Below are 26,480 nucleotides of genomic sequence, written 5' to 3'. Positions count from 1 at the left end.
TTTTAAAAAACAACAACATAGTTCTGTAAGTGACCTTGAGCCCACCACGCAGAGAAAGGTAGGATTTTTTTTTTTAAAAAAAAGAAAAACTTTAAAACAGTTTGATCATGGTACGTACAAATGCCAATCACATTCATGTCAACATTTGGTCCACCCCTAGAAACAAGCTTCCCAAAAGATGCTTCCTAAGGACAAATGCTTCAACTTCCTTTCCACTCCTCTTGCTTTTGCATACGGGGGTGGTGGGAAGTGGCATCAAGTTGCAGCCAACAGGTAGAGACCCCATTGGGTTTTCAAGAAGAAGAAGATATTGGATTTATATCCCACCCTCCACTCCGAAGAGTCTCAGAGCGGCTCACAATCTCCTTTACCTTCCTCCCCCACAACAGACACCCTGTGAGGTGGGTGGGGCTGGAGAGGGCTCTCACAGCAGCTGCCCTTTCAAGGACAACCTCTGCCAGAGCTATGGCTGACCCAAGGCCATCTCAGCAGGTGCAAGTGGAGGAGTGGGGAATCAAACCTGGTTCTCCCAGAGAAGAGTCCACGCACTTAACCACTACAGGGGAAAAAGGTCTATGAGAGCTATGGCTGACCCAAGGCCATTCCAGCAGCTGCAAGTGGAGGAGTCGGGAATCAAACCTGGTTCTCCCAGAGAAGAGTCCACGCACTTAACCACTACAGGGGAAGAAGGTCTATGAGAGCTATGGCTGACCCAAGGCCATTCCAGCAGCTGCAAGTGGAGGAGTTGGGAATCAAACCTGGTTCTCCCAGAGAAGAGTCCACGCACTTAACCACTACAGGGGAAGAAGGTCTATGAGAGCTATGGCTGACCCAAGACCATTCCAGCAGCTGCAAGTGGAGGAGTGGGGAATCAAACCTGGTTCTCCCAGAGAAGAGTCCACGCACTTAACCACTACAGGGGAAGAAGGTCTATGAGAGCTATGGCTGACCCAAGGCCATTCCAGCAGCTGCAAGTGGAGGAGTTGGGAATCAAACCCAGTTCTCCCAGATAAGAGTCCGCACACTTAACCACTACACCAAACTGGCTCTCCAAGGCAAGAAACGAAAAAAGATGGCTTGCCATTGGACTTTTCAAAAGGCTTTGCACCAGGTGCCTCACCAAAGACTCCTTAGTAGTCATGAGGTCAGAGGACATGTTGCAGGCTAAAAGATGGATAAATGTCAGGAAAGGAAGAGTAAGAATCAATGGTCAATTGTCCCAATGGAGAGAAGTAAGCGGTGGGGTCCCACAAGGATTGGTATTGGGGCTAGTACTTAGGGCTTTTTTTGTAGCAGGAACTCCTGCACCAGTTTGGTGTAGTGGCTAAGTGTGCGGACTCTTATCTAGGAGAACAGGGTTTGATTCCCCACTCCTCCACTTGCAGCTGCTGAAATGGCCTTGGATCAACCATAGCTCTGGAAGAGGTTGTCCTTGAAAGAGCAGCTGCTGTGAGAGCCCTCTCAGCCCCACCCACCTTACAGGGTGTCCGTTGTGGGGGAGGAAGATAAAGGAGATTGTGACCCACTCTGAGATTCGGAGCGGAGGGCAGGATATAAATCCAATATCTTCTTCTTCTTCTTCTTTGCATATTAGGCCACACAACCTGATGTAGCCAATCCTCCAAGAGCTTACAGTAGGCTCTTGGAGGATTGGCTACATCAGCCCTGCTGGTACTATATAATGTGTTCATAAATTATCTACAATTAAGGGTCTTCTTATGTTCTTTGGCCATTGCCTGCCTCTGCACTGCATCCCCGGACTTCTTTAGTGGTCTCCCATCCAGGTACTGATCAGGATTGACCCTGCTTAGCTTCTGAGACTGAACCTGGTCACACTAGCTTCGGACATCCAGGTCAGAGCCTCTTGCACAGGGGTGGAATTCTAGCAGGAGCTGCTTTGTATATTAGGCCACACACACACCCCGATGTAGCCAATCCTCCAAGACCTTACAAAAAGAGCCTCGTAAGCTCCAGGAGGATTGGCTACATCAGGGGGTGTGGCCTAATATGCAAAGGAGCTCCTGCTAGAATTCCTTACAGGGCTCTTCATACAGGGCCTGCTGGAAGCTCCAGGAGGATTGGCTACATCAGGGGGTGTGGCCTAATATGCAAAGGAGGTCCTGCTAGAATTCCTTACAGGGCTCTTCATACAGGGCCTGCTGGAAGCTCCAGGAGGATTGGCTACATCAGAGGGGTGTGGCCTAATATGCAAAGGAGGTCCTGCTAGAATTCCTTACAGGGCTCTTCATACAGGGCCTGCTGGAAGCTCCAGGAGGATTGGCTACATCAGGGGTGTGTGGCCTAATATGCAAAGGAGGTCCTGCTAGAATTCCTTACAGGGCTCTTCATACAGGGCCTGCTGGAAGCTCCAGGAGGATTGGCTACATCAGGGGTGTGTGGCCTAATATGCAAAGGAGGTCCTGCTAGAATTCCTTACAGGGCTCTTCATACAGGGCCTGCTGGAATCTCCAGGAGGATTGGCTACATCAGAGGTGTGTGGCCTAATATGCAAAGGAGATCCTGCTAGAATTCCACCCCTGCGAGTCTTGCATATATACAGCCTCTGAGTTCGGCCAGAGTTCAGTGTAGGCAAGAGAGGGAGAAAGGATCTGCCAGATTTTTTTTGCATCAGCTTCCTCTCCCAAGCAGGAGCAAATGGGCTGACTTGAGCCAGCTGTGGCATCAAAAGGGGCTCCATCTTGATATGAATTGTGGGGAAAGGGTTCCCCCTCCGGTAAGGTTGGCAAAGTTCAGCCAAACTGTCATGAAGAGACCAAGCTCCAAACGAGTAAGATGAGACTGTGCGTATGTACGCAACTGAACCCAACATAAGAAGAGAAGGGCTTTTTGCAGTTATAACGGAAGGGCCCTTCTTTGTTTTTAGAGGAGATGAGAAGACGGCGCAAAACTAGGACTGGCCTTGGATGATGAATAAATTCCTTATACTGAAGTTTCCCAGGCATTTGGAGGAAAGGAGTTGACGGACCCACAATCCAGCTGTGGAAACAGGGGAAAGAAGGAAGGAAGGAAAGAAGGAAGGAAGGAAGGAAGGAAGGAAGGAAGGAAGGAAGGAAGGAAGGAAGGAAGGAAGGAAAGAAAGAAAGAAAGAAAGAAAGAAAGAAAGAAAGAAAGAAAGAAAGAAAGAAAGAAAGAAAGAAAGAAAGAAAGAAAGAAAGAAAGAAAGAAAGAAAGAAAGAAAGAAAGAAAGAAAGAGTCCCCTGTGCAAGCACCAGTTGTTTCTGACTCTGAGGTGACATTGCATCACAACATTTTCACAGCAAACTTTTTATTGGGTGGTTTGCCATTGCCTTCCTCAGCCATCTACACTCCCCCCCCCCATATCAAACTGGGTAGTCATTTTACCAACCTCGGAAGGATGGAAGGCTTAGTCAACCTTGAACCACTTACCTGAATCCAGTTTCTGCTGGGATCGAACTCTGAGTTCATAGCAATTCAACAAAATAGCAATTTGTGCTTTGTAAATGCCATTGATTGGTACAGGTTTAGAACATAAGAGAAACCATGTTGGATAAGGCCCATGGCTCATCCAGTTCAACACTCTGTTCCACACAGTGGCCAAAAAAACAAAACAAAAAAAAGAGGTGCCATCAGGAGGTCAATCCATGGGACTAGGACACTAGGGCTTTTTCCATAGAAAAAGCCTAGCAGGAACTCATTTGCATATTAGGCCACATCCCCTGACATCACCACTGTTTCACACAGGGCTTTTTTTGTAGAAAAAGTCCTGAAGAACGCATTTGCAAATTAGGCCACACTCCCTCATGCCAAGGCAGCCGGAATTGTGTTCCTGCTCAAAAAAAGCCTTGGCTTTGTCTATGCTGTAATAAGCTCTGATCTGGCTGGTCCAGGCAAGCCCTGTTACCGCCCCCCCCCCCAAGCACCAAGAATACAGAGCATCACTGCCCCAGACAGAGAGTTACAACAATACACTGTGGCTAATAGCCAATGATGAACCTCTGCTCCATATGATTAGCCAATCCCCTCTTGAAGCCATCTATGCTTGCAGCTGCCACCACGACTTGCGGCAGTGAATTCCATGTCTTAATCACCCTTTGGATGAAGAAGGACTTCCTTTTATCCATGCTAACCTGACTGCTCCGCAATTTCATTGAGTGTCCATTGGCTACCTTCAGGGGGTGTGGCCTAATATGCAAAGGAGCTCCTGCTACAAAAAAAAACCCTGGATAAATCAGCACAAAATTTTCCATTTTAGCCTTGGCCTGTACATCAGAAGAACACACACAAAACCGAAACTCATTAAGGTCTACGCATTTAAAAGCCTCCGGGCTCCTTTTGCAAGGTGAAACGCTCATTTCTCCTTTGGCTAGTTAAAACCATTCTCCTATTCTTTGAATTGTAAATTCTGCTAAGGGGTATTTGTCACTGCCCCATAACTGCCTAATGAAACCACCGGTTGGTTCTGTTTAACAGAGATGAAGATTGCGGTGCATTCCCAAAGCACTTTCCCAATACCCTGGAGGTCTATAAACCGTTATACCTCATCAAGTCACTCTAATTGCCAATTGCAGTGCTAAAGCAGAGGGAAGCAGTATTCAGAACTATCCGGTGTTCCTAATGTGCAGGAAAAGAGAGAGAAAACAACAAGGGAGCAAGCAATCCCCATTTCAGCGGTGTAGTCTCCTTATAGAGTCAGCACACGGGGTTCTCAGCATGCCAAACTTTTCTCATTACTTCTTTAAAAAAAAAAAAAAAGCTTGATGCCTGCCAGGTAAGTGGCTTGTGCTGCAAATCCGTGCAGAACTAGTCTACTTGGCAAGCGGAAGGGAGGGAGGGAAAGACCTTTTCGCACAGCAGTATCTCATACAACGAGTTTTGTTGTGCTGTCTTAGCTGCGTTGTCATGTGCTCCTCACATCCCTGAGCACAAAGGAGTGGTACAAGAATCATAGAATCACAGAGTTGGAAGGGACCTCCAGGGTCATCTAGTCCAGGGGTGGCCAACGGTAGCTCTCCAGATGTTTTTTCCTACAACTCCCATCAGACCCAGCCATTGGCCTTGCTGGCTGGGGCTGATGGGAATTGTAGGCAAAAAACATCTGAAGAGCTACCATTGACCACCCCTGATCTAGTCCAACCCCCTGCATAATGCAGGAAACCCACAAATACCTACCCCAAATTCACAGGATCCTCATTGCTGTCAGATGGCCATCTCTCTCTCTCAGCTTGACTTCGTGAACGAAGATTTAAGAAAGGTGCAGTAGTCCACGTCTGCTGCAGGCTCGCTGGTGGCTGACAAGACCAATGCGGGACAGGCAGGTCCGGCCACAGTGGCTGCAGGGAAAAGTCTGATTTGGGGTTGGTGCTGTAGCAGTATGATTCTTCTTCAATATCCTTTTGTCTAGCCTCTGTTTAAAAACCTCCAAGGAAGGAGAGCCCACCACCTTCCGAGGAAGCCTGTTCCACTGAGGAATCGCTCTAACGGTCAGGAAGTTCTTCCTAATGTTGAGCCGGAGACTTTTGATTTAAAGAGGCTGTATTTCCTGGAGTAACATCCAATGGTCACCCTTTTTCAGGTTGCAATAACAGATTCTTCAAAAAATAACAATAATAAGAAGAGCTGGTTTTGTACCCCACCCTCACTACCCAAAGGAGTCGTGGTAGAGGTAAAGGTAGTCCCCTGTTGCAAGCACCAGTCGTTTTCGACTCTGGGGTGATGTTGCTTTCACAACATTTTCACGGCAGACTTTTTACAGGGTGGTTTGCCATTTCCTTCCCAGTCATCTACACTTTCCCCCCAGCAAGCTGGGTACTCATTTTACCGACTCCAAAAGGATGGAAGGCTGAGTCAACCTGGAGCCAGCTACCTGAACCAGCTTCCGCTGGGATCGAACTCAGGTCATGAGTAAAAGGCTGCAGTACTGCACCTTTACCACCCTGCGCCACGTGGAGTGGCTTACAATTGCCTTCCCTTCCTCTTCCCACAACAGACACCCTATGAGGTAGGTGAGGCTGAGAGAGTTCTTAAGAGAACTGCTCTTGAAAGAACTGTGATTGGCCCAAGATCACCCAGCTGGCTGCATATGGAGGAAGAAAAAGAAAAGGAGGAGGAGGAGGAGGAAGGTATTGGATTTATACCCTACCCATCACTCAGAGGGCCTTACAATCTCCTTCCCTTCCTCTTCCCACAACAGACACCCTGTGAGGTAGGCAGGGCTGAGAGAGCTCTGAGAATACTGTGGCTGGCCCAAGGTCACCCAGCTGGCTGCATATGGAGAAGTGGGGAATCAAACCCAGTTCTCCAGATTAGAGTCCGTTACTGTTAACCACTATACCAAATCCTGTCATATCATGTTCTTCCTCATCACCAGTATTATCCTCCTCTGATACAGTTTTGGTATCATTTGAGCATTTTCATCTGCCCAGCAATAGACAAGTGAGCAGGGCTTTTTTTTGAATGGGAACACACAGGAACGCAGTTCTGGTTGACTTAGTGTCAGGGGGTGTGGCCTAATATGCAAATGGAGTTCCTGTTGGGCTTTTTCTACAAAGATAAAAAGCCCTGCAAGTGAGTCATCTGAGCCAACAAGGGATTACCTAGGGGATGTGATGGATCCTTGTGTTTGGTAATCTCTCAGATTTTCTCCATAAAGGCCCCCCAAAAAGGCCAACTGAAATATGGGCACTGTTTCCAGATTAGCATTGTAGAATCATAGAATCATAGAGTTGGAAGGTACCTCTAGGGTCATCCAGTCCAACCCCCTGCACAATGCAGGAAACTCACAAACACTTCCCCCTACATTCACAGGATCTTCATTGCTGTCAGATGGCCGCCTAGCCTCTGTTTAAAAACCTCCGTGGACCATCCTCCCCCTTCAGAAGATTCCTTAAAGGTCACATCAATGGGGAGCCCTTTATTTTTTATTTTATTATTTTTTATTTTATTAGATTTATATCCCACCCTCCCCACAAGCAGGCTCAGGGTGGCTAACAACCACTACGGCCATATAAACATAAAACAGTTACTATAGTGCAGGGGTGGCCAAACTTGCTTAACCTGAGAGCCATATAGAATAAACATCAGATGTTAGAGCCACAAGACATGAATGTCAGATGAGGGAGGGAGGAAATAGATGAGGAGGGAGAGGTGGAAAGAAAGCAACTTTAAATGCATTCTCCAAGCCACTTGCTGGCTTGGCTTGGAGAAGCAATTTAAAGAGACAAATGCCTTCTCTAAGCCGGCCGACAGAGCAGTGGGGGCTTTGAGAGTCTCATAATAGGTGTGAAAGAGCCATATGTGGCTTCCAAGCCTCAGTTTAGAAGAAGAAGAAGATATTGGATTTATCCACTCCGAAGAGTCTCAGAGCGGCTCACAATCTCTTTTACCTTCCTCCCCCTGTGAGGTGGGTGGGGCTGGAGAGAGCTCTCACAGCAGCTGCCTTTTCAAGGACAACCTCCGCCAGGGCTATGGCTGACCCAAGGCCATGCTAGCAGGTGCAAGTGGAGGAGTGGGAAATCAAACCCGGTTCTCCCAGATAAGAGTCCGCACACTTAACCACTACACCAAACTGGCTCTCCAACCCCTGATATAGTAAAATACAATATATAATACAATATATAAAATACAATATATAATTCAGTTAAAATTACAATACTTAATAAAGCATCATTGCAAATACCATCTGGATCTCATCAGGTACGGCGTTGGTACTATTGGCTGATAATAATGTTACAGTGATGATGATAAGCATTTTCAGCTCTGCGGCGATTTGTCAGCTATCTCCCATCTTATTCTGATGTTTGATTGAAAAGTTCCAACTTTCTTTCACCTTATCCCTATTCGTATCTTTGGATAAGAGAATACCAGTGGCATCGTATTGGGAGGGGGATCCCTGCTTGCTTGGAAATGTGCACGTTGAGCATGAATGAACACATGGGTATCACCGGAGCAAGCACATCAGCAAGCCGATGAGCACCCGTTCTCCAGAGATCGAGCAAGATCCCCTTGAAGCCCCATTGCAAATCATAAGACGAGCACCTGCCCCTCCACTGGCTACTCTTCTGCTTGGTAAGGCAGGGCCATGGGAATCTGGGGCAGTGCTCAGCACCACGGCTAGCTCCCTGGGAGAGTTTCATGCTAGACCAAGGGGAGCAAAGAGCACTGCTCAAGCACCTGTCAAGACAAGAGTACGGCCTAACCAGATGTATCATTTTCCCATGCATACACTTCAAGTCACTGTCGACTTCTTTGGCTCTTAGCAGCCTCTGTCCCTTCTGGATGTGACCTTGCAACAGGATTTGAGGTAGAAAGCTATTGTTCTGCTTCAGCCAGAGCCATTAATATTAACAAGGAATAGGCAATGGGTGCTATATGGGAGTTAGGGAAGCCTGGTATGGCCCGGTTCCATCAGAAATTGGAAGCTAAGCAGGGTTGGTACTTAGATGGAAGACCACCAAGAAAGGTTCTGCTGAGGAAGGCAATGAATGCTCTGTGCTCGGATACTGTATTAGCCTAACTCCCAAGAATCCAATTAATTATTATTGTTCTGCTTTCACAGAAGGCAAATTGGGGCCAGTTTGGTGTAAGTGGTTAAGTATGCAGGCTCTTATCTGGGATAACTGGGTCTGATTCTCCACTCTTCCAGCTGCAGTTGCTGGAATGGCCTTGGGCCAGCCACAGCTCTCACAGAGCTGTCCTTGAAAGGGAAGCTTCTGGGCGAGCTCTTTCAGCCCCACCCACCTCACAGGGTGTTTGTTGTGGGGGAGGAAGGTAAAGGAGAATGTAAGAGGCTCTGAGATTCAGAGTGAAGGTAAAGGTAGTCCTCTGTGCAGGCACCAGTCATTTCCGACTCTGGAGTGACGTTGCATCATGATATTTTCACGGGAGACTTTTTACGGGGTGGTTTGCCATTGCCTTCCCCAGTCATCTACACTTTCCCCCCAGCAAGCTGGGTACTCATTTGACTGACCTCGGAAGGATGGAAGGCTGAGTCAACCTTGAGCCGGCTACCTGAACCCATCTTCCGCCGGGATCAAACTCAGGTTGTGAGCAGAGCTCAAACTGGAGTACTGCAGCTTTACCACTCTGCACCATGGGGCTCTTTCAGAGTGAAGGGTGAGGTATTAATCCAACATCTTCTTCTTCTTCCTGACCATTTCAGATCGGAGCCCACATTTCCGATAGTGGAATATCCTTTCTACAAGACCACACAAGTACCCACATCGAGCAAACAGACTTGGACAGCTGGCATAATTCCACAGTTTTCAGGGAAGATGGACGAGAGCACTTAATTGCTGCCTTGCAGCCTTGGACTCCGTGGTTCTACGCACTGTCGAGAGTGCTCTTTGATGAGATGTTACCGGGAATTGCGTCAGCAAATAAATAACTTCTTTTCATGCTCCGATTTCTGTGCAGTGGCTCTAGCCAGAGAATAATAAGATCATGGCGTTAACGGCAAAATTGAGGTGGCAGGAGAAGCGTCCACAATACCATCTATGTTAGAAGTGACTAATCTGTTAAGGAACAGCTGTTTCCTTCAAGATCTCTGGTATCAGATGTGTGAATTGATCCTCCCTAATCTGCTTTGTCATGCTTCTTTCCTCCCACATTGCATTTTTTTTTGCCTTCCTCCTTCCTGACAAAATTGAGGGATTTTGCTGTTTTCTCTTGTAAAACCATTCGCGATTATCTGATCATGGAAACGGAGACAATCTCACCGTGACCACAGAACCGTAAGAGAGAATTTACCCAGCAGGGGAGAACAGCAGGCTACAGAACTGGGTACTTCACTTCAGGGTCTGGTACATTGGAAACAATCGCAGGGACAAAGGAAATGCTTGCCAACAAAGCAAATTGCAGGGTGGCTCTGAGCATTAAGTGCCCAATTCAGCATGGAGAAGATTCTTTAATAAGCTCAACCGGTTCCCTGGTCAGTACCTCTGCAATTGACCATGGTAGAGACACTCAGGTGGGACCCCCGCCATTACTGCAGTCCATAAACCTTTAGTTTAACCCACAAAGCTAAACTAATGTTTAAAGCAGGGGTGTCAAACTCATTTGATATAAATGAGAACTTGTCGGGCCGGGCCACGTGTGTACCTATTTAAGATGAGGTAGAATCATAGAGTTGGAAGGGACCTCCAGGGTCATCTAGTCTAACCCACTGCACAATGCAGGGAACTCACAAATACCTCCCCTAAATTCACAGGATCTCCATTGCTGTCAGATGGCCACCTAGCCTCTGTTTAAAAACCTCCAAGGAAGGAGAACCCACCCCCTCCCGAGATACAAACTTTTTAAAGGATACAAACACGACTAAATATATATATATTTAAAAAACTTAAAATAAGACGTGTTTAAAACATTAGCACTTGTTGGTCTCAAAGGTGCTTTCTTTGTATTTCTCCCAGGGGATCTAGGGAACTGGGCAAAGGAAGCTCTGGCTCTTTCCCTCCCTCCCCAGGGGACCAGAAGGGGGAGGAGCCTCAGCCAACAGAAGGAAGAGAGGCTTGGCTAAGTAGCTCTGCTGTGCGATTGAGAGAGCCTGGAAAAACAAACTCTGCTTATCAGCTTGGAGAGCCAATTTGGTGTAGTGGTTAAGTGTGCGGACTCTTATCTGGGAGAACCGGGTTTGATTCCCCACTCCTCCACTTGCACCTGCTGGAATGGCCTTGGGTCAGCCATAGCTCTGGCAAAGGTTGTCCTTGAAAGGGCAGCTTCTGTGAGAGCCCTCTCCAGCCCCACCTACCTCACAGGGTGTCTGTTGTGGGGGAGGAAGGTAAAGGAGATTGTGAGCCGCTCTGAGACTCTTCGGAATGGAGGGCGGGATATAAATCCAATATCATCAGCAGCAGCAGCTTGCTTTGCAAGCCTTGCTCAATCACACAGGAGCCTCAGCCAATGAAGAACATAGAAGATTTGCTCTGAGGCTCCTGTGTGATTGAGCAAGCCTTGCAAAGCAAGCTGATAAGCAGAAGGAAGCAAGAGAGAGGCAGAAGGAAGCAGATGACAGCCAGTTGCATGGGAACCTGATAGAAGCTCTCTGGGGGCCTGATTCAGTTCCTCAGCCACATGTTTGACACCCCTGGTTTAAAAGACTCCAATGTCAGGGACAGGTTCTTCTTCCCAAAATAGCTTTCCTGGTTGTACTCATTCCCTTTCTTTCCTTTCCCAACTGGGGGGAAGTAACTGGGCTGCAATACTGGCACTCAGGGTGATGTAGTGATTAGAATGTTGGACAGTGGTCTGAGAAACCCGGATTCGAATCCTCACTCTTCCATAGGAACTTGATGGGCATTCAATGAAATTGCTGAGCAGTCGGGTTAGAACGGATAAAAGGAGGTACTTCTTCACCCAAAGGGTGATTAACATGTGGAATTCACTGCCACAGGAGGTGGTGGCGGCTACAAGCATAGCCAGCTTCAAGAGGGGGTTAGATAAAATTATGGAGCAGAGGTCCATCAGTGGCTATTAGCCACAGTATGTGTGTGTGTGTATATATATAGAACATAAGAGAAGCCATGTTGGATCAAGCCAATGGCCCATCCAGTCCAACACTCTGTGTCACACAAGAACATAAGAGAAGCCATGTTGGATCAAGCCAATGGCCCATCCAGTCCAACACTCTGTGTCACATAAGAGAAGCCATGTTGGATCAGGCCAGTGGCCCATCCAGTCCAACACTCTGTGTCACATAAGAACATAAGAGAAGCCTTGTTGGATCAGGCCAGTGGCCCATCCAGTCCAACACCCTGTGTCACATAAGAACATAAGTGAAGCCATGTTGGATCAAGCCAATGGCCCATCCAGTCCAACACTCTGTGTCACACAGTGGCCAAAAATTTATATATATATATATATATATATATATATATATATATATATATGGCCTTGAGCCTGGCATATACTCTCAGCCTAATGTACCTTGCAGGGCTGTAGTTGTTGTGAGGCTAAAATGGTGGTGAGGAGAATTATGTAAACTGCTTTGGAAAGCAAAAGTGGTGTGTGTGTCTGTGTAGAAGTAATGGAATTAATGCCAACAGGGCACACTGCCAGTAGAGGCAAAAACTGTCCCTTTCTCAGATGCTGACCGAGCCCACCCACCATGTTCCAATGGCGATCAAAGGAATTTTATTTATATGAACATATGAAGCTGCTTTATACTGAATCAGACCCTTGGTCCATCGAAGTCAGTATTGTCTTCTCAGACTGGTAGCAGCTCTCCAGGGTCTCCAGCTGAGGTTTTTCACGCCTATTTGCCTGGACCCTTTTTTTGGAGATGGCGGGGATTGAACCTGGGACCTTCTGCTTCCCAAGCAGATGCTCTACCACTGAGCCACTGTCCCTCCCCTATATATTTATATATTTATTCGCTTTGGTTTTGTTGTTTGACAGAAAGCCACGGCCACAATCCTGATTGTAAAAAACTGAGAGAGTAAGGGTTGCATCAATGCTTCGGTCTCATGGCCCCTTCTTCCACGCTCAGGGAAATGCTGACCACCATTTTGGGATCAGGAAGCAAGAGATCCTGAATGCTTTCACCCTCCCCCTTTGGCCATCTTCTGGGTGTGGAGTAGGGGTCGCTGGAAGTGTGTGTGCGGGGGAGAGGGTAGTTGTGAATTTCCTGCATCGTGCAGGGGGTTGGACTAGATGACCAATAATTCAAAGCCTCGTATGATGCCAGAAACAGGGGATAAGAACATTAAAGATTTGCAGAGAGAGTAAGAGTGGAATGTAAAAGGACACTGGACATTTTTTTAATAATGAGTATGAGAAAAGGGAGAAATTGAACTTTGATTGGTTAAGGGTACCTTTATAAGTGAACTCAAGTATATAACTTCGGCGGGAGTCTAGTAACGGAGGGAAGGGGGATTGGAAAATATCATATGGGTTAGGGATAGTAATGATATAAACAGACATTGTTACCATATGTTATTAATAAAATTGTTTAAATAACAAAAAGATTTGCAGAGAGTGGCGCATACGCTAGGTAATGTTAACTTGCAGGCTTGTACGGAAACCAAACCCTCGGGATGCGTAAAACGTGGATTCCGATGTCTCTACACTAATGCATAGAGTATGGGAAACAAACAGGAGGAACTGGAAGACCTAATAAAGGAAGGAGACTATTTCATAATAGGCCTTACTGAAACTTGGTGGGATGACACTCACAACTGGAATATTAGGATTCAGGGGTACAACTTCTTTAAACGGGACAGGCAAATGAGAAAGGGCGGAGGTATAGCAGTATATGTGAAGGAGGTATTTACCTGTGAGGAAATATGTGAATCGGAGCATGGCAGCTCAGTTGAGAGTCTCTGGGTAAAAATAAAAGGAGTAAGAAATAACAGTGATATTGTTGTGGGGATCTGCTATAGATCACCAAGTCAAGCAGAGGACTTGAATGAGATACTTCTACAGCAGATTGCAAAGTTCTTGAAGAGAAGGTATACAGTGATCATGGGAGATTCCAATTACCCGGACATCTGTTGGAAGTCCAACTCTGCAAAAAATGAAAAGTCAAATAGATTCCTGACTTGTCTTGCTGACAGCTTCCTTTTCCAGAAAGGAAACAAGGGGATCTGCAATCTTGGATTTGATTCTCACCAACAAGGAAGAATTGATTGAAGAAGTGGAAATAGTGGGCACCCTGGGCAGTAGTAACCATGTGACTTTGGAATTTACAGTCTTAGGGAAGGGGAAAGGTAGTCAGACTTATAGGTTGGACTTCAGAAAGGCAAACTTTGATAAACTTAGAACTATGCTGGGTAAAATCCCATGGTCAAAAATACTTAGGAGGAAGGGGGTTCAGGAGGGGTGGGAGGTTCTTAAAAGCGAAATACTGAAAGCGTAGTCACAAATGATTCCTATGAGAAGAAAAAATGGAAAAAGCCTGAAGAAGCTGAAGTGGCTTCATAAACAGCTCTCTAAAGACTTGAAAAATAAAAAAAATCTCCTTTAGGAATTGGAAGGAGGGCCTTATAACCAAGGATGAATATAAACAAATCACCAGTGCTTGTATAAAAAAAGTTAGGCAAGCTAAAGCTCAGTATGAGCTTAGGTGGGCCAAAGATGCTAAAAACAACAAAAAAGGGTTCTTTTCTTATGTTCAGAGTAAGAAAAAGAGCAAGGACATGGTAGGCCCATTGCGAGGGCAAGAAAGTGAAATTGTAACGGGTAATGAAGAGAGGGCAGAACTGCTCAATTCCTACTTTTCCTCAGTCTTCTCTTCTGAGGGAAATGGTGCTCAACATGGCAAAAACAGAACATATAAGGAGGGTATGAAATTTCAACCTAGGATCAACATAGGGGTAGTACATAAACACCAAGTTTTTTTAAATTAAACTAAGTCCTCAGGGCCAGATGAATTGCATCCAAGGGTTCTAAAAGAGCTTGTGGATGTAATTTCTGAGCCTATGGCTATTATTTTTGAGAATTCTTGGAGAACAGGAGAGGTGCCGGAAGATTGGAGGCGAGCGAAAGTTGTCCCCATCTTCAAGAAGGGGAAAAAAGAGGATCCGGGTAACTACCGACCCATCAGCTTGACGTCTATACCTGGAAAAGTTTTAGAACAAATCATCAAACAGTCGATCCTGGAACATTTAGAAAGAATGGATGTGATTACTAAGAACCAGCATGGTTTTCTCAAGAACAAGTCATGTCAGCCTAATCTGATCTCTTTTTTTGAGAAAATGACTACCTTGCTGGATTGGGGGAATGCTGTAGACATCGTTTATCTTGATTTCAGTAAGGCTTTTGATAAGGTTGCACATACTATTCTTGTTGACAAGTTGGTAAAATGTGGTTTGGATCCTGTTACTGTTAGGTGGATCTGGAACTGGTTGGCAGATCGCACCCAAAAAGTGCTTGTGAATGGTTCTTCATCCTCTTGGGGAGGAGTGACAAGTGGAGTGCCTCAGGGATCTGTCCTGGAACCTGTTTTGTCCAACATCTTTATCAATTATGTGGATGAAGGAGTAGAGGAAATGCTTATTAAATTTGCAGATGATAATAAGTTGGGAGGGGTTGCAAACACAGAAGGAGACAGAAACAGGATACAGGATGAGCTTGACAGGCTGAAAAACTGGGCTAAAACCAATAAAATGAATTTTAACAGGGATAAATGTAAAGTTCTGCAATTTGGTAGTAAAAATCCCATGCATAGTTATAGGATGGGGGAGACTTGTCTTAGCAGTAGTATGTGCAAAAAGGATCTAGGGGTCTTAGTGGATCATACACTGAACATGAGTCAACAGTGTGATGCGGAGTCTAAAAAGGCAAATGCAAATTTGGGCTGTATCAACAGAAGTCTAGTGTCCAGATCATGTGATGTGATGGTATCGCTTTACTCTGCTCTGGAAAGACCTCATCTGGAGTATTGTGTTCAGTTTTGGTCACCACATTTTAAGAAGGATATAGACAAGCTGGAACTGATCCAGAGGAGGGTGACGAAGATGGTGAGGGGTCTGGAGACCGTCCTATGAAGAAAGGTTGAAGGAGCTGGGGATGTTTAGCCTGGAGAGGAGGTGGCTGAGAGGTGATATGATCACCATCTTCAAGTACTTGAAGGGCTGTCATCTAGAGGATGGTGTGGAATTGTTTTCTGTGGCCCTAGAAGGTAGGACCAGAACCAATGGGTTGAAATTAAATCAAAAGAGTTTCCGGCTCAACATTAGGAAGAACTTTCTGACCGTTAGAGCAATTCCTCAGTGGAACAGGCTTTCTCGGGAGGTGGTGGGCTCTCCTTCCTTGGAGGTTTTTAAACAGAGGCTAGATGGCCATCTGACAGCAATGAAGATCCTGTGAATTTAGGGGGAGGTGTTTGTGAGTTTCCTGCATTGTGCAGGGGGTTGGACTAGATGACCCTGGAGGTCCCTTCCAACTCTATGATTCTATGATTCGATGACCCTAGAAGTCCCTTCCAATACTATGACTCTATGAGACCCACAGACTCTGATCCCTGCATCATTATCATTTATTATGTTTTTACCTTGCTATTTAGTACACCCCAAAGCAGTTCTCATGAACTCAACCTCTCAACTTCTGAAAGAGCTGCAACTGACCCAAAGTCACCCAGCTGGCTTCATGTGGAGGAATGCGGAATTGAACCCGGTTCTCCAGATTATAGTCTATCACTCTTAACCACGGCACCATGCTGGCTTTTCAAGCAAGGTAGATCAGGGGTGTCAAACATGCAGTTCAGGGGCTGAATCAGACCCCTGGAGGGCTCCTATCAGGCCCCCGAGCAACTGGCTGTCATCTGCTTCCTTCTTCCTCTCTCTCGCTTCCTTCTGCATCACAGCCTGCTTTGCCAGGCTTGCTCAATCGCACAGGAGCTACAGAGCAAAACCTCTATTTTCTCCATTGGCTGAGGCTCCTCACTTGCAGAGGAAGGGGGTAAGGCAGAGCTTGTTTTTCCAGGCTCTCTCAATCGTGCAGCAGAGCTACTGAGCCAAGCCTCTCTTCCTTTCATTGGCTGAGGCTCCCGCCTCCACCTCCTGGTCGCCTGGGGAAGGAAGGAAAGAACCAGAGCTTCCTTTGCCCTGTTCCCTGGATCCCATGGGGGAAATTGAAAGAAAGAGCCTTTAAGACCAAAATGAGTGCTAACATTTTAAGCATGTTTTACGTTTTTTTTAAATAAAAATATTTAATTCTGTTTGTCTATGTCCTTTATGACATTTATATCTCTGCTACCTAATCTTAAATAGGTACACACATGGCCCAGCCTAACATGGCCCGGCCCAACCTGACATGGCCTGGCCCAACAAGGTTTCATTTAAGTCAGATCCGGCCCTCATAAGAAATGAGTTCGACACCCTTTTTGTCTTTCCCACAGTATTACAATTCCCCAGAATCCAATTAAACTGACAGGCAATAGATTCAGGAGAGAAGGAAGATGCATCCTGCTCAAAACGACTGGCTAGTGGAATTCCTCCCAGATCCATCTGGACAGGGTTTTTTTGTAGCAGGAACTCCTTTGCATATTAGGCCACACACCCCTGATGTAGCCAATCCTCCAAGTGCTTACAGTTGACCCTGTAAGAACAGTCCTGTAATCTCTTGGAGGATTGGCTACATCAGGGGTGTGTGGACTAATATGAAAAGGAGTTCCTGCTACAAAAAGAAAAGAGAAGCCCTGCATCTGAAAGGCCATCACGTGAAACAAGAAGCTGCACTAGATAGGCTCTGCATGGCTTCATTTATGTCCTCCTATGGAATTCAAATGCAATCTGGCTTTACTGACACTATAATTTAACAGAACATCACAGATTCAGTGATATCCCACATACAGCCATGTCTTCAAAGTGATACTGTCTGTTCACTGTTCACACTAGAGCTTTAATCCTGGTTTAACTCTGTCCTCAAATTGACTTTCAACAGTAGAATCATAGAAGCAGAGAAACCAACTCTATGACTCTATGGTTTTAGTGTAGAGAGTCAGTTTGGGGACAGAGTTAAACCAGGATTAAAGCTCTAGTGGGAAATTGGTCTCTTCTCTCTCAGCCTTACCTACACCTCACGGTTCCTGCAATAATAAAAAGGAAGTGGAAAACCCTTTGGGATTTCCTTGAACTCCTTGGAAGAAAGGCTGAATAAAATTAAGAGGTGCTTTGACGGATCAAACCATTGGTGAGAGCCAGTTTGGTGTAGCGGTTAAGTGTGCGGACTCTAATCTGGGAGAACTGGGTTTGATTCCCTGCTCCTCCACTTGCAGCTGCTGGAATGGCCTTGGGTCAGCCATAGTTCTTGTAGGAGTTGTCCTTGAAAGGACAGCTTCTATGAGAGCTCTCTTAGCCCCACCTGCCTCACAGGGTGTCTGTTATGGGGGAGGAAGGCAAAGGAGATTGTGACTGATCTGAGACTCTGAGATTCAGAGTATAGGGCGGGATATAAATCCAGTATTTTCTTCTTCTTCTAGTCCAGCCTCTCATTCCACACAGTGGACAACCAGTCGGCCAGGTGGTCTGATGGATTAATCCATTAGTCCATCTAGTCCAGCATCCTATTCCACATAACAGACAGCTGGTTGGCCAGATGCTCTGATGAACCAGACCTACCCCACTCCTCCACTTGCAGCTGCTGGAATGACCTTGGGTTAGCCACAGCTCTGGCAAAGGTTGTGCTTGAAAGAGCAGCTGCTGTGAGAGCCCTCTCAGCCCCACCCACCTCACAGGGTGTTTGTTGTGGGGGGAGAAGATATAGGAGTCTCTGATTCAGAGAGAAGAGCGGGGTATAAATCTGTAGTCTTCTTCTTCATTTGTCCATCTAGTCCAGCCTTCTGGACAAACAGTTGGCCAGGTGTTCTGACTGATCAAACCATTAGTCCACCTACTCCAGTCTCTTGTTCCACATAACAGACAACTACTTGGCCAGATGCACTGATGGACCAGACCATTAGTCCATCTAGCCCAGCCTTCTTTTCCCCACAGCACACAACCAGTTGCCTTATCTCCTTCCAAGCAAGGAGGATACATTGACTCCTGCCCCAAACTATATTTGAGTCTCTGGTTCAAATACTAATAGCAGCAGGCCATTAATGCCCCAAATGGTTTTGAACAAGGAAGACATCATGGGATCTTCATTCATCACGATACCAGTTACTGCCTACTAGAGGAAAGTGGAAGGCTGGAAAAGCCTAGAGAGATTTCAAAGCCTACAGTATAAATCTTTCTCCCAATGTTTCCAAAGAAGTGTTCCAGAAATGAAGTCAAAGAGCACCAGTGAATTTGGGCGTGTTTGTTTTACATAAGGGTGGGGACGGGGGGGGGGGGGTAGAAGACAGGGCTTTCTCTTGGGAAGCACTAATCAAGCTGAGGATATCTTGGCTGGCTCATCACCCCAAGAGTTGCTTTTTTCCCCTGCCAAGTTGGTTGATTCTACTGGCGCAGCTCTGAAGTTGTGTTGTGTTAACCTCCAAAACAGCAGCTTTCATTCCAAGAAGGACAAAGATGAAATTCATACTGAGGGCAATGCTGGAAACGAAAAGAAAAAACTAAAATAGATTCATCTTGTAGGGAAGAGAGAAGGAAAATGCTATATTTAGCAACACAGAATCTTGGACTGCGTACAAGTCCATGAATCAAAATAGTGGGAGTGGTGTACAGATATTTAGTGGCGAAGCTGGGACTGGCCAAAGCTCCCTGCTGTCTTAGGGAAGACACTGAACCGTACCACCTCCACCCCCTTGCATCTTGTTTTATGCATAGCAAAAGAAGATAATTGTGGGTCCTCTTTAAGGAGCTTCTGCTTACAGCCTCTTTTTCATGTTGAAGAAGAAGAAGAAGATTTAGATCCCACCCTTCACTCTTAATCTCAGCATCTCAGAATGGCTCACAATCTCCTTTCCCCTCTCCCACAATAGACACCCTGTGAGGGGGGTGGGGCTGAGAGAGCTCTCCCAGAAGCTGCTTTTTCAAGGACAGCTCCAAGAGGGCTATGGCTGACCCAAGGCCATTCCAGCAGCTGCATGTGGAGGAGTGGGGAATCAGACCCGGTTCTCCCAGATAAGAGTCCGCACACTTAACCACTACAGGGGAAGAAGGTCTACGAGAGCTATGGCTGACCCAAGGCCATTCCAGCAGCTGCAAGTGGAGGAGTGGGGAATCAGACCTGGTTCTCCCAGATAAGAGTCTGCACACTTAACCACTACAGGGGAAGAAGGTCTATGAAAGCTATGGCTGACCCAATTCCATTCCAGCAGCTGCAAGTGGAGGAGTGGGGAATCAGACCCGGTTCTCCCAGATAAGAGTCCGCACACTTAACCACTACAGGGGAAGAAGGTCTATGAGAGCTATGGCTGACCCAATTCCATTCCAGCAGCTGCAAGTGGAGGAGTGGGGAATCAGACCCGGTTCTCCCAGATAAGAGTCAACCACTACACCAGACTGGCTTTCAAAGAAGCAATGGGCCACAGACTCCCCACAATTGACTTGCCTTGGAGAGAGGCCATGGCTCAGTGGTGGAAATGTGTGTAATATTAGAAGAAAATACTGCAACAGCACTAAACTGAATGCAAATAAATTTAACTATTAAGTGAAAATACTATAAAGTGCATAGGAGCAAAAGTGGTACTTATACACAAGAGTGCAAGATATTATTCCTAGAAAGAAATACAATAGTTAATAAGCATAGTTAGGTACAAAAGATCGTTATAGTTTCATGTTAATTCAGCATAAATGCATCATTTTACATTCCATTAACAACAAGAAGAAGATTTATATCCCAATCTATACTATGAATCTCGGAATCTCAAAGCGGTCACAATCTCCTTTACCTTCCCCCCCACAACAGACACCCTGTGAGGTAGGTGGGGCTGAGAGAGCTCTAATAGCAGCTGCTCTTTCAAGAACAGCTCCTATGAGACCTATGGCTGACCCAAGGCCATTCCAGCAGCTACACGTGGAGGAGTGGGGAATCAAACCCGGTTTGATTCAAACGATATGCAGTTCTTCATCAGTACTAGTTCGTGATCCCACGTGAGTTCAATAATTCAGAAATTTTGTCCTTCCACAAATCACGTTCAACTGTTGTTGCTCTTTGACAGCTCACACCTCAACAGTTCCACAGTTCACACTTCAATAATTCCCACAAGGAATCCCGGGTCAAACCCGTTCCGGCCACCTTTGTCAGTGAGCCCATTTGCAGTAGGCACTTGCTAATCAGACCCATTTTGCAGAGTTCTGGGAATGAATACACAGGAATTTGTAAATATTTTGTTTGTAGGCACCATGCAAAGTTACTTTGAGCATGGCTGAAGCAGCGTTTCCTCTTTTGTGGCACAGCCTTGCTGGTGGAAACGTCTCCTTTGCTTACAGAAGATCCCAGGTCTGGGGCCAAGCTGCTCAATATGTCATTTAACAAGTCAGGTCCAGATTCTAAATTATCCAAATAGCTCCCCCACCTGGGCCATTTGGGCTTGGGAAAACAGTGGGGAGGGAAGGTGGGAGTCTCTCTTCCCCTGGGCTTTTTTTGTAGTAGGAACTCTAGGCCACCCACCCCTGATGTAGCCAATCCTCCAAGCGCTTACAGGGCTCTTACTACAGGCAGTGGCACAGCTGGAGAGCCAGCGCAAGGCTAGCACCCCAGGCCAGGTGCCCCCCACCGCCCCTCGCTTCCTCAGTGAGAGCGAGCTCGGCAGCGGCCGCAGCAGGGCTTCTGGCCTCAGCTTGCATGCATGCACACCTGCACGCTGTTGCTCCGCCCCTCACTGATTCCATGTGTTAATCACCGCCTGATGTAGCCAGTCCTGAGCAGTCCTTCCCGACTGCTCAGGATTGGCTACATCAGGGGTGTACGGCCTAATACGCAAAGGAGCTCCTGCTAGAATTCCACCCCTGGTTTGAAGAGTGAATTCTGTGACATAATCCCACTGGCAGAAAAAAAAAACTTAAGGAAAGCTGCACGTTGTGGTCATCAGCAAGCAGCCTGCCTATCGACCCCCTCAGGTTATTCTCCTCCCGCCACCGGTGTAAAGATCAGGTACCTCTTAGGAAATTAATGAATGCTGGAAAACATCGTTGGGTTTTAAAGTGAGCCAATATTCCGTAATGCAAAGTGGCGCTTTCCCTAATGAAATAAGATAATTGCACTAATGGCATGACCAGGGATGCTAAGTTCACCATGTACAACTTGTAATGAGACTCCTGAATCAATACATCTCTCTTTTCCTAGTCACACTGGGCACACCAGGCTAGAATGTGTTCAAGAAGATTAAAGGCTTTGGGAATTGGTGGTGAGTTAACTCTGGAATTCCTGGACCTGTCCCATCTCAGCAGAAACAATTTATACTCCTAGCAGGAACTCCTTTGCATATTAGGCCACACACCCCTGATGTAGCCAATCCTCCTGGAGATTACAGTATGCTCTGTACTAAGAGCCCTGTAAGCTCTTGGAGGATTGGCTACATCAGAGGGGTGTGGCCTAATATGCAAAGGAATTCCTGCTACAAAAAAAGCCCTGAATGAATGAACTGTTTGTTGCTTTTAATGATTGCTTATTACGGATACCTTTCTCTGTTGTTTTTATAGTTTTCTATTGAACTGACTTAGATCGTGAGATACTTCAAGCAGATATTGAAATATATTATATTATATTATATTATATTATATTATATTATATTATATTATATTATATTATATTATATTATATTATATTATATTATATTATATTATATTATATTATATTATATTATATTATATTCGGAGCTTTTTCATAGAAAAAGCCCAGCAGGAACTCATTTGCATATTGGGCCACACCCCTGACATCACCATCATTTAACAGAGGGCTTTTATTGTAGAATAGCCCAGCGGAAACTCATTTGCATATTAGCCCACACACACCCCAGTGTCAAGCCAGCCAGAACTGAATTCCTGCTCAAAAAAACCCCAGCTTATATATATGCCATCAAGCCACAACCAACATAGCAAGGGGGTTTGAGGGCAAGTGAAAAACAAAGGAGGTTTGCCATTGCCTTCTTCTGTAGAGTTTTCCTTGGTGGTCTCCCACCCAAGTACTGACCCTGGTTAGCTTCCAAGATCCGATGAGATTGACCTGCACGATGGCATTCCAGGTCTGTGATGATAGAGAAACGTTCTAAATAAACAAACCATTCCTTGATGTTTGGTTGTGTGCTCTCTCTCCTACCGTGCAGGGCTGTTGTGACATGGGGAAAGGAGAACCTACCCTGAGCTCCTTTGGGGAACAGCTGGATAACCATGGACTAGAAAGAGAGGTGCCCTGACCTGGATGGCCCAGGCTAGCCTGAACTCATCAGATCTTGGAAGCTAACCAGGGCCAGTCCTGTGCAATATTTGGATGGGAGACCACCAGGGGTAGAATTCTAGCAGGAGCTTCTTTGCATATTAGGCCACACCCCTCTGATGGAGCCAATCCTCCAAGAGCTTACAAAAAAGAGCCTTGTAAGCTCTTGGAGGATTGGCTACATCAGGGGGTGTGGCCTAATATGCAAAGGAGCTCCTGCCAGAATTCCATCCCTGGAGACCACCAAGGAATACCGGGGTCACGGCACTTAGGAAGCAATGGGAAACCACCTCTGAACGTCTCTTGACTTGAAAATCCTATGGGGTCTCCATAAGTTGGCTACAACTTGACGGCATTTTCCACCACCAGAAAGACAGGCATACAGTGGAGACTTAGTTCCGCCCCCCATCTTTGTTGGCTGCTGTTGCCATCACCAGTGCAACCACTGGGGTTGGTGCAGTCCATTAAGAACCTCTGAAAGGTTTGCAGCCATCTGCCCTCTTGTACTGTATACGTAAACGCATGAAATTGCTTCATATGGAGTCAGAACTTTGGTCCATCAAGGTCAATATTGACTGCTGTTAATACTGTTCACTGGAGATGCTAGGGATTGAACCTAGGGTCTTCTATATGCCAGATAGATACTCTATGGCTGCGATCGCACACACTAAATAATGCACTTTCAATCCATTTTCAATGCACTTTCCAACTGAATTCACACAGTAAAATCCCATTGGAAAGTGCATTGAAAGTGGATTGAAAGTGCATTATTTAGTGTGTGCGATCATGGCCTGTCACTGATGTCAACTGGTGTTCCCTCTAAGCTGTGCGAGTGAGCAGGTACTCAAGAACACAGGAAGCCCCGCTCAGCAGGGTCTTGCACAGCCCATGGCCCTTTTTAAAGATTACAGCAGTTGTATTAGATGCGGGGGGATTAGAGGGCACATTAGAAAATTTGAAATTGGAGAGCTTTGTAATGTGTAGATAAGCCCTGAGCTACAACTGCAGCATTACACAGGAATAGACCCCACACCTCCTGTTTTCTCTCTTTGTTAAAATGAGGAAGAGATACACCATAGGCCAGGGGTGGCCAAACAAGCTTAGAAGTTTGCTTAGAGCCACATAGAATAAACCTCAGATATTTGAGAGCCACAAGGAAGGAAGGAAGGAAGGAAGGAAGGAAGGAAGGAAGGAAGGAAGGAAGGAAGGAAGGAAGGAAGGAGGGAGGGAAGGAGGGAGGGAGGGAGAGAGAGAGGGAGAGAGAGAGGAAGGAAGGAAGGAAGGAAGGAAGGAAGGAAGGAAGGAAGGAAGGAAGGAAGGAAGGAAGGAAGGAAGGAAGGAAGGAGGGAGAGAGAGAGGGAGAGAGAGAGGAAGGAAGGAAGGAAGGAAGGAAGGAAGGAAGGAAGGAAGGAAGGAAGGAAGGAAGGAAGGAAGGAAGGAAGGAAGGAAGGAAGGGAGGGAGGGAGGGAGGAAGCGAGGGAGGGAGGAAGCAGGGGAGGGAGGAAAGAAGGAAAATAGATGGGGAGGGAGAGATGGAAAGAAAGCAACTGGCTGGCTTGGCTTGGAGAAGAGAGAAATTCCTCCTCTAAACTAGCTGATGGGGTGCTGGAGGCTTCTGGGGCCACACAATATGTGTGAAAGAGCCACATGTGGCTCCAGTGCCACAGTTTGGCCACCCCTGCCACAGGCAGTCGCAACAGTAGCCTCACTGTGCTTCATGTGGGACCCCAGACAGCATTTTGCCCATAGCCTGGAGGCAGCCCTGTCCACCTTGTTCTCTAAAGGACTCTCCTCCCACCAGTTCTGTTCTTCCTGACTCAGCCCTTGCCCCAGACTTCCTAGTCTACAATTCTCCTCCATTTATTATTTACAAACAGCAGGGGCTGTTTGGCCCCCAAAGCAAGGAAATCCTCCCCTCCCCCACTCCAAGGCAGAGCCCGAAGTGAATCCTAGATGTATTTAAATGGTTTAAATGGTTTAAATGGTTTTAGATGTATTTAAATGGTATGAATATGTGTGTTTGATGTGTTGGTATGTCTGTGGAAGAGCACCTCATTTCGTTGCTCTCTTTTTGTGGAGAACAATGACAATAAATTTATCTATCTATCAGGGGTGGAATTCTAGCAGAAGCTCCTTTGCCTATTAGGCCACACACCCCTGATGTAGCCCAATCCTCCAAGAGCTTACAAGGCTCTCTTTGTGTAAGCTCTTGGAGGACTGGCTGCATCAGGGGTGTGTGGCCTAATAGGCAAAGGAGCTTTTGCTGGAATTCCACCCCTGATCCTAACGCACTGTGTTGGAATGCGGTTCAGTACAGCCGTTACGATGGTCTAAATGATTATATTGGTTTATAAACCAATCTTTCATTATCTTTTGATCACTGGCAAGAGATAATCGCTCGTGTATTGACAGCCCCGCTCGCCTATTCGGCAGATTTGATTTCCGCCTGGTTAAGGGGGAAAAAAAATCAATCTCAATTTATTAGACTTGTTTCCTTCCATTTGCAATGTAAGTCTGCCCATAACCAAGAGCTACAGTGTAAGCCCTGGGAAAGCATCACTCTTGGTTGTTGTTGTTTTTTTGGAAAAAAAATAAAATCCTGCAGTCTTGTTTAAATTTTGTCCTTTAAATGGTGGTATCAAATGAGATATTCTTTCCCCCTTCAGAAGTACTTTGTTCCCCCTCCCGTTCTTTGCCTTTTTGAGCTCGTGCCAGATAAATAGATTAATGTTCCTGATAGCTCCAATCGAGGCACTGAACAAGCACCCCCTTGCTTTCAGGTGGACTCGTTCTGATTGGCTACTGAAATCCACTGCTTCTATCCCCATGGCAACCCCTCCCCAAAAAAAGAGGCTGCACCAAGCAGATGCTTTTGCTGCAAACCGCTCGGAGACAGACTGCAATAGTTCAAGAAGGCTACGCTGCTGCCAAGGTTTTAAAACACAGACGACGCGATCAACCCTCCCGAGATTTACTGACTGAGGTTCAGGGGGCTTTAAGTGGTTGTCACAGTCTAAGCCCACCTTTACCGTTGACTCAAGCAGGAAGAAGATGTGACTGGTGATATACGGCTGCCACTGAAAACAACCGTTCTGTTTCCCTCCCCCCAAATAACGTCTCATACGGAGTGATGTGACAAAACAAAGTAGGAGTCCAGTGACACCTTTAAGACCGATCAAGTTTTATTCGGAATGCAAGCTTTTATATGCATGCAGACTTTATCAGACAATGGAATGCGGTACAGTGAGCAGAGCTACATAGAGCTGGTGGGCAGTGGTTAAGCCCTATATGTAGCTCTGCTCACTGTACCCCATTCCGTTGTCTGATGAAGCCGGCATGCAGGGCTTTTTTGTAGCCGGAACTACGATTGGCTACATCAGGGGTGTGTGGCCTAATATGCAAAGGAGTTCCTGCTACCAAAAAAGCCCTGTATGCATGCATACGAAAGCTTACATTCTGAATAAAACTTGGTCTTAAAGGTGCTGCTGGACTCCTACTTTGTTCTATCACTTCAGACCAATATGGCTACCCACTTGGATCTATCTGCATGAAGTGATGAAGAAGAAGAAGATGAAGAAGATATTGGATTTATATCCTGCCCTCCACTCCGAAGAGTCTCAGAGCGGCTCACAATCTCCTTTACCTTCCTCCCCCACAACAAACACCCTGTGAGGTAGATGAAGATATTGGATTTATATCCCGCCCTCCACTCTGAAGAGTCTCAGAGCAGCTCACAATCTCCT

The sequence above is a fragment of the Heteronotia binoei genome, chromosome 7, assembly GCF_032191835.1.
Source record: "Heteronotia binoei isolate CCM8104 ecotype False Entrance Well chromosome 7, APGP_CSIRO_Hbin_v1, whole genome shotgun sequence".
In the NCBI taxonomy this organism is placed as follows: Eukaryota; Metazoa; Chordata; class Lepidosauria; order Squamata; family Gekkonidae; genus Heteronotia; species Heteronotia binoei.
Note: the sequence above shows the minus strand (reverse complement) of the source record.